The sequence below is a fragment of the Nycticebus coucang genome, chromosome 5, assembly GCF_027406575.1.
Source record: "Nycticebus coucang isolate mNycCou1 chromosome 5, mNycCou1.pri, whole genome shotgun sequence".
NCBI lineage: Eukaryota > Metazoa > Chordata > Mammalia > Primates > Lorisidae > Nycticebus > Nycticebus coucang.
The window spans coordinates 72,567,504-72,581,849 of NC_069784.1; the positions used below are offsets into that span (position 1 = coordinate 72,567,504).

General features: G+C 39.2%; 1 protein-coding gene and 1 pseudogene across 1 annotated transcript in view; one reads left to right on the forward strand and one right to left on the reverse strand.

Moving 5' to 3' along the window:
• The window catches only part of GPR63 (G protein-coupled receptor 63), an 82,530-nt gene that overhangs the window by 23,352 nt on the left and 44,832 nt on the right, over positions 1–14,346 (reverse strand). The window lies entirely within an intron of this gene.
• Positions 6,289–6,987, forward strand: LOC128586099 (ubiquitin-conjugating enzyme E2 C-like; annotated as a pseudogene).

The window sequence follows — 14,346 nt, forward strand, 5'->3', positions numbered from 1 at the left end:
TGAATGGCAGATCTATTTTTAAAACTCTAAGTGTTCTCCAAACATCTTTACAAAAAGAATGTACTAATTTGCATTGCCACCAGCAATGTAGAAGTGTTCCCTTTTCTCCACATCCATGCCAACATCTCTGGTCTTGGATTTTGTGATATGAGCTAATCTTACTGGAGTTAGATGATATCTCAAAGTAGTTTTGATTTGCATTTCTCTGATGATTAAGGATGATGAGCATTTTTTCATATGTCTGTAGGCCGTGTGCCTCTCTTCTTCAGAGAAGTTTCTCTTCAAGTCCCTTCCCCAGCCTGCGATGGGAACACTTGTTCTTTTCTTGCTAATACGATTGAGTTCTCTGTGTATTCTGGTTATTAAACCCTTGTTGGAGACATAACCTGTAAATATCTTCTCCCATTCTGAGGGCTTTTTGCTTGCTTTACTTACAGTGTTCTTGGCTGTGCAGAAGCTTTTAAGTTTGATTAGGTCGCAGTAGTGTATTTTTGAAGCTCCTTCAATTGCCTGGGGGATCCTCCTCATAAAATACTCGTCCAGACTGATTTCTTCAAGGGTTTTCCCTGAGCTCTCTTCTAGTATTTTCATAGTTTCATGTCTTAAGTTTAAATCTTTAATCCAGTGAGAGTCGATATAAGTTAACGGTGAAAGGTGTGGGTCCAGTTTCAGTGTTTTACAGATCACCAGCCAGTTCATCCAGCAACATCTGTTAAATAGGGAATCTTTTCCCCACTGAATGTTTTTAATTGGCTTGTCAAAGATCAAATAATGGTAAGTAGCTGGATTCATCTCTTGGTTCTCTATTCTGTTCCATATATCTACCTCTCTGTTTTTGTGCCATGCTGTTTTGATCACTATGGATTTATAGTATAGTCTGAGGTCCGGTAGCATGATTTCTCCTGCATTGTTGTTATTTCTGAGTAATGTCTTGGCTATTCGAGGTTTTTTCTGATTCCATATAAAACAGTATTATTTTTTCAAGATCTTTAAAGTATGACAGTGGAGCTTTAATAGGGATTGCATTGGGTAATAGGGACATTTTAACAATGCTGATTCTTCCCAGCCATGAGCATGGTATGTTTTTCCATTTGTTAACATTTTCAGCTATTTCTTTTCTTAGAGTTTCATATTTCTCTTTATAGAGATCTTTCGCATCCTTTGTTAGATAAACTCCCAAATATTTCATCTTCTTTGGCACTACTGTGAATGGAATAGAGTCCTTACCTGTTTTTTCAGCTTGACTATTGTTGGTATACATAAAGGCTACCGATTTATGAATGTTGATTTTGGAACCTGAGACGATGCTGTATTCCTTGATCACTTCTAGGAGTTTTGTAGTAGAATCCCTGGTATTTTCCAGATATACAATCATATCGTCTGTGAAGAGTGAAAGTTTGATCCCTTCTGATACTATATGGATACCCTTGATCACCTTTTCTTCCCTAATTGCGATGGCTAAAACTTCCATTACAATGTTAAAGAGCAGTGGAGACAATGGACAGTCTTGTCTGGTTCCTGATATGAGTGGAAATGATTTCAATTTAACTCTATTCAATATGATGTTGGCTGTGGGTTTGCTGTAGATGGCCTGTATTAGTTTTAAAAATGTCCCTTCTGTACCAATTTTCTTAAGTGTTCTGATCATGAAGGGATGCTGGATATTATCAAAAGGTTTTTCTGCATCAATTCAGAGAATCATATGGTCTTTTGTTAATTTATGTGCTGAATTATATTCATAGATTTACATATATTGAACCAGCCTTGAGACCCTGGGATAAAATCCACTTGGTCATGATGTACAATTTGATGTGCTGCTGGATTCTGTTTGTTAGGATCTTGTTGAATATTTTTGCATCTAAATTCGTTAGTGATATTGGTCTATAATTTTCTTATTAGGTCTTTTCCTGGTTTGGGGATCAGGGTGATATTTGCTTCATAGAACGTGTTGGGTAGTCTTCCTTCTTTTTCTACATTTTGGAACAGGTTGAGTAATATAGGTACTAGTTCCTCTTTAAAGGTTTGGTAGAATTCTGATGTGAAGCCATCTGGTCCCGGGCTGTTCTTTTTAGGGAGATTTTGTATGGTGGATGCTATTTCAGAACTTGATATAGGCCTGTTCAACATTTCCACTTGATTCTGGCTAAGTCTTGAAAGGTGATGTGCTTCCAAGTATTGGTCAATTTCCTTCAGATTTTCATATTTCTGAGAATAAATTTTCTTGTAATATTCATAAAGAATTTTTTTAATTTCGGGGAGGCGCCTGTAGCTCAAAGGAGGAGGGCGCCAGCCCCATATGCTGGAGATGGAGGGTTCAAACCCAGCTCTGGCCAAAAAAAAAAAAAAAGAATTTTTTGAATTTCTGGGGAGTCTGTTTTTATTTCATCTTTGTCATTTCTGTTTGATAAAATTAGAGATTTTACTCTTTTTTTCCTGGTTAGGTTAGTCAAAGTTTTATCTATTTCATTGACCTTTTCAAAAAGCCAACTTTTTGATTTATTGATCTGTTGTATAATTCTTTTGTTTTCAATTTCATTTAATTCTGCTCTAATTTTGGTTATTTCTTTTCTTCTACTGGGTTTGGGGTTGGAATGTTCTTCCTTCTCCAGATGCTTGAGATGTCCCATTAAATTGTTAACTTCCTCTCTTTCCATTCTCTTGAGGAAGGCTTGCAGTGCTATAAATTTCCCTCTTACAACTGCCTTTGCGGTATCCCAGAGGTTCTGATAATTCATGTCTTCCTTGTCGTTTTGTTCCCAAAATTTGGCAATTTCCTTCTTAATCTCATCTCTGACCCAGCTATCATTCAGCATAAGGTTAACTTCCATGTTTTTGTATGAGTATGCAGATTCCTGTTGTTACTGAGTTCAACTTTTATTTTATGGTGGTCCGAGAAGATACAAGGTATAATTTCTATTCCTTTAAATTTACTGAAGTTAGACTTGTGACCTACGATGAGTTCGATTTTGGAGTATGTTCCGTGTGCTGATGAGAAGTATGTGTATTCAGTTTTGTTGGGATGAAATGTTCTGTAGATGTCTGCTAAATCCAAATGTTGGATGGTTAGTTTAAATCTAAAATTTCTTTGCTCAGCTTCTTATTGGAGGATCGATTCAACACTGTCAAAAGAGTGTTGAAATCTCTAACTAATATGCAGCTGGAGGAAATCAAGTTGCTCATGTCTGTTCAAGTTTCTCTTATAAATTGAGGTGCATTCTGGTTGGGTGCATAGATATTAATAATTGAAATCTCATCATATTGAGTATTACCCTTAACAAAGATGAAGTGATAGTTCTTATCCTTCTTTACTTTTTTTGGTTTAAAGCCCATTGTGTCTGCAAATAGAATTGCAACACCTGCTTTTTTCTCATTACCATTTGCCTGAAATATGGACGACCATCCTTTCACACTGAGTCAAATCTTTTAAGGTAACATGTGACTCTTGTATGCAGCAAATATCTGGCCTGAGTTTTTGTATCCAGTCAGCTAACCTGTGCCTCTTTAGAGTACAGTTTAAGCTGTTCACATTAATGGAGAATATTGATAAGTCTGGTAAAATTTTGTGTATCAAGTTTTTTGAAAGTCCAGTGGACATTTTTAATCCTTTTGCCTCTGTGGAAATTAGAGTTTGATCAAAAGTTTATGAGTTTACTTTTGTGATAGAGTTTACTTTCGTCATTATGGAGGATAGGTCTGAGAATATCCTGAAGAGCTGGTTTCACATTCTTCAACATGTGAATGTCATTAAAGTATTTAATTTCTCCGTCATAAATGAAACTCAGTTTTGCTGGATACAATATCTGGGGTTGAAAGTCATTTTGTTTTAGGAGATTAAAATTCGATGACCACTGTGTTCTGGCTTGAACAGTTTCAGCAGAGAGATCTGCAGTCATTCTAATATTCTTCCCTTTGAAGGTAATGGTTTTCTTTCGTCTGGCTGCTTTCAGAATTTTCTCCTTCATATTAACTTTAGGGAAGTTAATTATAATATGCCTCAGGGATGTCGTATTTGGGTTGTGTCATGCTGGGGTTCTGAAACTGTCTGCTATCTGAATTTCAGAATTTCATGGCATTTCTGAAAAATTCTCTTTCATAATTTCATGGAGAAGAGCCTCTGTACCTTGTAAAGGCACTTTATCGCCTTCAGGGATTCCAATGAGGTGGATATTAGCCTTCTTCGAAATATCCCAGAGCTCTCTAAGAGAATGATCTGTTTTTGCCCTCCATTTCTCTTCCTCTTTGAGAGTCTGGGAGCATTCAAAAGCTTTGTCTTCAATGTCAGAAACCCTTCTTCTGCTTGCTCCACTCTGTTATGAGGGATTCTACTGTATTTTTCAGATCTTTGAGGGCTGCAAATTCTTGCTTCAATGTGTCAAAATCCTTGGTGGTTTTGTATTTAAATTCATTGAATTCTTGAGACAACTTTTGAATTTCTCCTCAAATTTCTAATTCTGACTTTTGAATTGCTCCTCGAATTTCTAATTCCAAATTTTCCTCCATTCTATTAATCTTGTTTGGAATCCAAATTCTGAATTCGATTTCTGACATCTCGGCCAGCTGTTTATGAATGGGATCTTCAGTTACATCTGCCATATCTTTCCTTGGGGGGTGTTGATCTGTTCTGGTTATTCACGTTACCAGAGTTTTTCTGCTGATTCTGCCCCATGATTATTTTACACTGTTTGACTTCTCTCCTGGAGCTTTGTCGAGGACTTGTACAGTGCTACAGCCTGAGAAACTGGGGACCTATTTGGTGTGGTGGGGCTAAGCGGCTCTGTCTTGTTTTCAGCTGGTCTCTGTCCGACCCTAGTGAATCAGTTACTCTGGATTGAAGTCTCAGCTGTGGAGAAATACCAGCAATTAAGTCACCCCGCCCCCCTACAGGTAGCAATTGGAATAGGAAAATCAAACCTTCCTATAACCACACACCCAGGGCACCACCTGAATAGTCCTCAGGCGATTGGCTCAGTTCAAAAGGTCAAAATCAATTGTCTCAGTCAGCACCTGTCTCAGGTGGGAGAGTTTAAAAGGTCTCTGCAACTAGATCGCAGGGGTCTGCTCACAACTCAAATATGACTTGCTCCGGTCCTCCGTGAAGTCAGGAGGACCCACCCAGCAAATAGATTAGTCTGGGAAGGTTGATGCCTCCTTCCCCACCTTGCACCTCTGTTACATCCAGTCACTGATAACCCTGAAGGGCTGTGACCCAGTTGCCTCCAATGAGCAGATACTCCAGGGGGTTGCACCTGCCTGAATCACAAGGAGATCTATGTCTGCTCAGCCAGGCCACTGCTCTCTGTCTCTATCCAGCAGGGGGAGGTGAGGCCTGACAAGCTCGGAAGGCTGGGGCTGTTCACTCAGTTCTGGCCCTGCCCCTGATTGATGTTACTGACAGAACACAACAACTTTGGGGGAATTTGTTTCTGCCCCTGATAAAATTCCCCTGCAGAGGAGACGCTGTTTTGAGTTCCCAGAACCTGCGCCTCAGACCCTGTCTGTGCTGCTGTATGGTCTCAGGTGTAGTTTGTATTCGCAGTACGGTTACCTGTCAGTTCCATCCTCTGCCTGCCCTCCTTTCTTTAAGCTGCTGTTCCCTTGGGGGCCGGGTGCGTCTTAGGCTCAGTAAAGCGGTCCTCTGGGTCAGCCCAGCTCTGGGAATCTCCTGGCTCTGCACGTGCGTTTTCTAGTCCATGCACCCCACCCAGGCCAGTACCACCTCAGGCAATCCCTTTACTCACAGGGCCTGTGTTTCGGTCCCAGATCTGTTCCGTGGTGGTTGCCACCTGAGAAGATGCCTGGCCTCCTCTGCTTGCCCAGAGAGACGGGGGGTGTGACTTCAGAATATGTGGGGTGAGCCCTATTGTTGCCAAATACAGCTGCTGCTCTGTGCCTCAGGGCACCGCCGCTCCAGCGTGGTTCCCTCTCAGCCAACTGTCCTCTCCTCGTTCCTCTGTGCCACAGAATCAGCACTGATCAGCTGCAGTCCAGGCCTTGTCCACACCCCTGGAGAAATCACCCAAGAATCTGGACTCCTGGGGGAGAGGCCTCCAGACCTCAGAGTGAGAGTGGAGGGGAGTGCTGGGAGCTCAGAATTGCAGGCAGAGAATATATACAGTTTTATACTTTTATGCCTGGCAGGAGAGCACTATGGCACCCTAGTAGGGGAGGTAGGTCCAGTTTTTAGAGGATCTCTCCCGTGGAGTATAGTGGGAAGACTTTTGAACTCTGCTTATTTGGCAGTTGCAGCGGTGTTTTCCGAGTTTCTGTTTCCCTGCCAGTGCCACCGGGATGGCTTCCCAAAACTGCAACCCAGTCCCCGCCAGTGTCGCAGCAGCCCATAAAGGAGCAGAGCCCAGTGGGATGCCGCCCAGGGCCCCGTGGGCAAAAGGATACAGCAGGAGCTGATGACCCCCATGATTTCTGGTGACAAAGGAATTTCTGCTTTCCCTCAATCAAACAACCTTTTCAAATGGGTAGGGACCATCCATGGAGCAGCTGGCACAGTATATGAAGACCTGAGGTATAAGCTCTCCCTGGAGTTCCCCAGTGGCTACCCTTACAATGCACCCACAGTGAAGTTCCTCACACCCTGCTACCACCCCAATGTGGACACCCAGGGTAACATCTGCCTGAACATCCTGAAGGACAAGTCGTCTGCCCTGTATGAAGTCAGGACCATCCTGCTTTCCATTCAGAGCCGGCTAGGAGAACCCAACATTGATAGCCCTTTGAACACACATGCTGCTGAGCTCTGCAAAACCCCACAGCTTTTAAAAAGTACCTGCAAGAAACCTACTCAAAGCAGGTATCCAGCCAGGAGCCCTGACACGGGCTAGCCAGCCTCTTCCTATATTGTGTTTTTATTTTTTCCTTCAATGGTCTGTCCTTTCCTTGATTTCTGTATAGGACTCCCTATCTTGAGCTGTGGTGGTATTTTTGTTTTGTTTGTTTTTTAAATTAAGTCTCTTGTTGAGCCCTTGTGATGTATATTAAATAAATATACTCTAGTTGGTTTAAAATAAATAAATAAATAAATAAAAAATAAAAACTCTGCTTATTTGTTTGTGGGGTACTCCAAGCCATTCTCATGGAGGAGGGGAGTCCCGTCTGCTTGGTGATGGATTTTGTACCTTTTTTTGTATCCTTGGGGTCGCAGGTCACCTCAGCAGGGTTGATGTGTGTTCTTCAACCTTCTCTCTTGGTGCAGTTCTAATCCACCAGGTTACTTGCTAAATTTCTGTCCTTTAACTCTCCTTCTGGACGGGAGCCTCTGTGGAAAGCTGGCTTCAGTCAGCCATCTTGTCTCCCCCCCACCCCCGCCTCCCCCAGTACTGGTCTTTTATCACTGTCACATATAAATAAAGTTCTTGAGGATGTGGTTGAAATCTACCTTATTTGTAACCTAACAGCCCTAATACGAAGGTGTGCTTCACAGTGAGGTTTCAAGTTCAGTGGCCACTTATACCACCCTTTAACCACAGAGAAAAGGGTAAGAAGCAAACCACAGTCTGTACATCCTCTCTACCACTGGGCCCAGCAAAAGACCTAGGCTCAAGCTTCTCAACAAAGACTTCCAAACTCAGCTCCCTAAAGTGCTGTGCTCACTGCATGTACTCTATATGCTGGTCTTGATTCCACTGATCTCAGGCTGCTGGGAAGAATTGAGCAGCACCACCTGGAAAGAAACTGCTGCCTAGAATTCCTCTGTCCATTAACAAGTGAGGTAAACACATAATTAGCTATTGATAAAGCCCAAGAGAAGACTAAGAGAATAACCCAAGTGTTCCAGCAAATTAGCAAGGTCCTAATACAAGCAAGGAATATAGATTTATGTATGTTGCTAATACAGCAGAACAAAATAGGTAGGAATTTGAAGTAAAGGTCTTACTCAGAAATTAAAGTATTGGCCTTACTCAGACTGTCTACTTCTGTCTTGAACAAAGTAAAATCTGAAAAAAAAGGAAACGCATAAGGGGAAAAAAAGGAAGGAGAGAGCTTTTGTCTTGGCTTATTGAGCGCCTCTCCCCCGTTCCAGGGGAGAGGAAATACAGCTGAGGAAAAAAGATGTCACATCACTGTCTGTTTCTGTTACTTGCCACACTCTTAGCCTAGAGAATTTCATGTGGTTCTCCCTCCATTCCTATATTTCCTTTCATTCAGGAAAGAAAATTGAAGGCCAGATACGGTGGCTCATGCCTAATAATCCCAGCACTCTGGGAGGCCAAGACAGGTGAACTGCTTGAACTCAGGAGGTTGAGACTAGCCTGAGCAAGTGCGAGACTCCAGCTATTTTCTTTTTTTCTTTTTCAAGATTTAAACTCTCTCTTTTTTTTTTTTTTTTCTTTATTGTTGGGGATTCATTGAGGGTGAGACTCCAGCTATTTTCTAAAAATAGAAAAACTAGCTGGGTATCGTGGGTGCCTGTAGTCACAGCTACTCAGGAGGCTGAGGCAAGAGAATCACTTGAGCCTAGCAGTTTGAGCTTGCTGTGAGCTATGATGCCACAGCACTCTACCCAGGGCAATAGAGTGAAACTCTGTCTCAAAAAAAAAGAAGAAGAAAAGAACGTAAATTAAAAACTAAGAGAAAAGATGTAACATACATAAATATATTCCTTGTGTGTATTAGGACCTTGCTAAACAGCTAGAGATTCTAAGTTTAAAAGGGTATTGGTAGACAAAGGACACATCAGGATGGAAGCAAATACTCTCTGAGCACACTCTTCAGTTCTGTTATGTAGAAGGCAGAACCAGCCTTTTCACCTCAGAAGCAATCCAAATTTCAACTTTTATCTCATTTAAGACCAAAAAGGCAATAACTGTAATCAAATAACCTGCTTTACTATTAAAAATAGTCCACTATTTTAGATGGCACCTGTGACTTCGTCAGTAAGGCACAGGCCCCATGTACCGAGGGTGGTGGGTTCAAACCCAGCCCCATCAAACTGCAACAAAAACAACAACAACAAAAAAAAATAGCTGGGCGTTGTGGCGGGGCACCTGAAGTCCCAGCTACATGGGAGGCTGAGGCAAGAGAATCGCTTAAGCCCAGGAGTTGGAGGTTGCTGTGCTGTGTGTGACGCCACGGCACTCTACGAGGGCCATAAAGTAAGACTCTGTCTCTACTAAATAAATAAAGTCCACTATTTCATATTACTGTAACAATGTCTACATTTGGGGGGCTGAATTCTATCATTCTCTGATTTATCCATAAGTGGAATAGAAAGAAGCTTTGAGCAAACTAACCAAAAAAGAATATGCAATAATTAAGTGGAATGCAATGGGGTAGGGAGGGATATAGAACACATCATCATTGCATCAAAATTTCACTTATTTTCAAGGTGTATCTAACTTAAAGCCTTACACATTAAAGATAAAGTAAAAAAATACTGCATGCACATTTTAAATATAAACCACAAGAGTGTTCTATTTATAACACTGTTCTGTTCCTAATATATTTCTAATACCAACCAGAATTATCACCACAAAAAGAAAACTCTTCTCACTAACATTCAAGAGAACATTTAGTTCTCCCACAAACATTTTAAAAATTAAATTATTATGCACAAGGACTTATTTGCATTCCTGTTACTTTTACCCATAAATACTAAGAAATTAAACTAAATGTCAGGAAGGGCTGTTTCAGAGAACATCCCAAGTGGCTTCTGATGACAATTAAAACTGAAACTCAGGTGGCAAGAAAGGTCAGCATTTAATAGAAGGGCAAATTAAGTATAATTGAAAAGTAGGAAAATTTATTTTTTAAGTGGCCTATAGAAAATTAACCTTTTGAAAACTTTCTATAAGGTGTTCAAAAAGTCTCTAAATACAGGAAAAATTAACAAACTGACATAATTACACACTACAGGGTAAGATAATGTCATCTCTTTAACAAGGGTGGAGACTTTCCACCTTATTTTCAACATGACAGGCACCACCCCATTAAGGTATCAGCATCCAACCATGGTTGGATCAACAGTTTCTATGTTTGTGGACTGGTCACTGTGGCCCTGTAGAACTTCCCCTACAAGTTCCCCTGATCTTGTCCCACTTGAATTTCACTTGTGGGGCCACTTAAAAGCTGTTGTGTACAAGGAAAAGATTAGAAGGATATGGATAAAGGATATGGATCCTTTAAAGGAAGGCATTCAAAATGCTACTTGCATAACAACAGATACATTGGAATGTGTTTTCCATGAGTGAGAGCAAAGACTTCATGTGTAGAAAGAGGTGGCCAACATGTACACAAAATCTTGTAAGTATTTTGTAAACTTCTGTAACAAATAGTTGGTAAACAAAGGTACATTTAGCTATAATTTCTCATTTTCCCTATGTATGGTGATCCCACCCTGCAGAAATGCAAAAAGCAAAAGAAATGAGTATTGTAAGAGATAGGTTTTGTTCATATTCTCTTTGTCTCCTAGTTCTACCTTTTTAAAAATTTTATTTTATTGATAATGTATAATGATCAAGTCAGAGTATTTGGGGGTATCCATCCTATCTTGAGTATTTATGATTTCTAGGTGTTAGAAGCATTTCAAGTCTTCCAGCTATGTATAATACATTGTTGCTAACTACAATCACCGTACCCTCCTATCGAACATCAGAATTTATTTCTGCAGGCTAACTACATGTCTGTACCTATTAATCAACCTCTCCTTATCCCCACTCTCACATCCTTCTCAGCCACTGGTATTTATCATTCTATTCTCTATCTCCATGAGATCAACTCTTTTAGCTCCTACACGAGTGACAACATACGGCATTTGCCTTTCTGTGCCTGTTTTTTTTTTTTTCCACTTAACAATGGTTTCCAGTTCTACCTGTGTTGTGCCAAAGGCATGATTTTGTTCTTTCTTATGGGCAAACAGTATTCCATTATGTATATATACCACATTTTCTTTACTCATTTTTCCACTAATGAGCATTTTGGTTGATTCCACATCTTTGCTTTTGTGAACAGTGCTGGAGTAAACATACAAGTGCAAGTGTCCCTTTGATAATATTGACTTCTCTTCATTTGGGTATATACCCAGTAGTGAAATTGCTGGGTTAAATGATAGTTCTATTTTTAGTTCTTTGAGAAATCTATGTGTTCAGTCTGTGTGTTCATACTGTGTTCAATGAAGACTGTACTAATTTATATTCCCACCAACAATGGAAGATCACCTTTATCTGCATCCTTGGTTTCTTTAAGACATGCAACAGCCATTCTAACTGGAGTACGATGATTGTTCATTGTGGTTTTGATTTGCATTTCCCAGATCAGTGATGTTGAGCATTTTTTCCATACATCCACTGACCATTTGTATGTATTCTTTTGAAAAGTGTCTATGCATGTCCTTTGCCCATTTTTAATAAAATTTAATTGTTTGAGTTCCTTGTATAGTCTAGATATTAGTCTCTTGTCAGGTGAATAGCTTGTCAACACCTCCCATTCAGTAGGCTGTCTCTTTACTCTATTGTTTCTGTTGTTGCCCAGAAGCTTTTAAATATAATGTAGTTGCATTTATTTTTGCTTTTGTTGTCCATGCTTTTGCGGTCTTAACCATAAAATCTTTCCATAGACCAACATCCTATGTGTTTTCCCTATGTTTTCTTCAAGTAGTTTTATAGTTTCAGGTCTTAGGTTTAAGTCTTTAATCCATCTCAAGTTGACTTTTTGTACATGGTGAGAGAGCTCCGGTATCATTCTTCTGTAAGTGAATACCCAATTTTCACAGCACCGTTAGGTGAAGAGACCTTTCCCCAATGTATATTCTTGGTACCTTTGTTGAAAATCAGTTGACTGTAAATGCATGGATTTATTTCTCAATTCTCTATTCTGTCCCATTAGTCTGTGTTGGCTTTTATACCAATAGCATGCTGATTTGGTTACTGTAACCTTGCAATACATTTCGAAGTCAGGTAGTGACATGCCTCCAGCTTTGTTCTTTTTGCTTTGCATTGCTTTAGCTATTCAAACTCTTTTTTGGTTTCATGTAAATTTTACAATTTTTTCTAATTCTGTGAAAAACGATGTTGATATTTTGATAGCAATTATAGTGGGGCAGTATGGTCATTTTAACATTAACTTATCTGGTCTAAACGCATGTGATGTGTTTCCATTTGTTTGTGTTCTCTTTAATTTCTTTCATCAGTCTTTTGTAATTTTTCTTTTACCTCCTGGGTTAAGTGTATTCCTAGGTATTTTTCGTTTCATAGCCATTATAAATGGGATTGCTCTCTTGATTTATTTCTCAGCAAATCCATTATTGGTATATTGAAATGCTACTGATTTTTGTAGGTGGATTTTGTATCATGCATCTTTAATGGATTTTGTTGAGATTTTTTTACTGAATTTTATCAAATGCATATTCCACATCAATTGAGATGATCATATGGCTTTTCTCCTTCACTTGTTGATATGATGTACATTTATTGAGTTGCATATGTTGAGCTGTTGTTGCATCCTTGGGATAAATCCCATTTTATCAGGGTGTATTTTGTTTTATGTACTGTTGGATTCAGTTTGCTAATATTTTGTTGAAGATTTTTGCATCTATGTTAATCAGGAATCTTGGTCTATAGATTTCTTTTTTTCTGTGTCCTTGTCTGGTTCTGGTATCACAATAATGCTGGCCTTATATTATAAGTCAGGGAGAATTCCCCGATCTTCAGTTATTTTGGCATGGTTTTAAGAGACTTGATGTTCCTTCTTCTTTTAAAATTTGGTAGTGAAGCCATCTGGTGCTGGACTTTTCTTTGTTGACAATGTTCATTACTGCTTCAATGTCATTACTCATCATTGGTCAGTTCAGGTTTTCTGTTTTTTCTTGATTTAATCTTGTTAGGTTGTACGTGTCCAGGAATTTGTTTATGTATACTTATTCAAAATACGGTCCAATAATCTTCTGTATTTTTGTGGTTTCAGTTACAATGTCTCTTTTTTCATTTCTGGTTTTCAGTCTTTTCATTTTTTCTTGGTTAGTCAAGAGGTTTACCAATTTTATTTTCAGAAAGTAAAATTTACGTTTCTCTATCCTTTAGTTCTGCTGTGATCTTTATTATTTCTTTCCTTTTACTAATTTGGGGTTGGCTTTGTTCTTGCTTTTCTAGTTCCTTGAGATGCATCACTAGATTATTTATTTGAAATCTATTTTTTTTTTTTTGATGTAGGCACTTATTGTTAGGAACTTCCTTTGTAGCACTGATTTTACTGTATCCTGTAAGGTTTTTTTTGGTAAGTTATGTTTGATTTTGTTTCGAGACTTTTTTTACTTCTTCCTTGATCCACTGGTCATTCAGGACCTGTTGCTTAATTTCCATGTATTTGTATAGTTTCCAAAGTTCCTTTTGTTATTGATTTCTAATTTTATTATAATCTGAAAGGATACTTGATATGATTCCAGTTTTTTAAGTTTATTTAAACTCATTTTGTGGCCTAACATATGATCTATCCTGGAGAATTTTCCTTGGGCTGGTAAGATGAATATGTATTCTGTAACTATTGAATGAGATGTTATGTAAATGTCTATTAGGTTCATTTGGTCTAATGTGCAATTTAAATCCAAAGTTTCTTTGTTAAATTTATTGGTCTAAACTACCAACAACTCTCTCTAGGTAATCTAATGCTGAGAATAGGGTATTGAAGTTTGCTAATATTACAACTATTATTGTGTTGTAATGTATCTCTATCTATAAATCTAACGATACTTGCTTTACATGTCTGGATGTTCTGGTGTTGGGTACATATGTCTTCGTGCTGAATTGATCCCTTTATCATTACATAATGACCTTCTTTGTCTCTTTTTACTGTTTTTGACTTAAAGTCTGTTTTGTCTCATATATGTAGGACTACTTGAGCTCACTTTTGGTTTCCATTTGCATGGAGTATCTTTTTCCATTCCTCACTTTCAGTCTACATGTGACTTTACAGGTGAGATTAGTTTTTTGTTTTTTGTTTTTTTTTTTGTAGAGACAGTCTCACTTTATCGCCCTCAGTAGAGTGCCGTGGCCTCACATAGCTCACAGCAACCTCCAACTCCTGGGCTTAAGCGATTCTCTTGCCTCAGCCTCCCGAGTAGCTGGGACTATAGGCGCCCGCCACAACGCCCGGCTATTTTTTGGTTGCAGTTCAGCCGAGGCCGTGTTTGAACCCGCCACCCTCGGCATATGGGGCGGGCGCCCTACTCACTGAGCCACAGGCACCACCCGAGATTAGTTTTTATGGATATCACATAGTTGGTCTTTTTTTATCTGTTCAGCCAATCTACATCTTTTAAGTGAAAAGTTTAATCTGTTTACATTCAAGGTTATTAGTGATATGTGTGGGTTTTTCCTTTTATTTTATTAAATGATTTCTGGT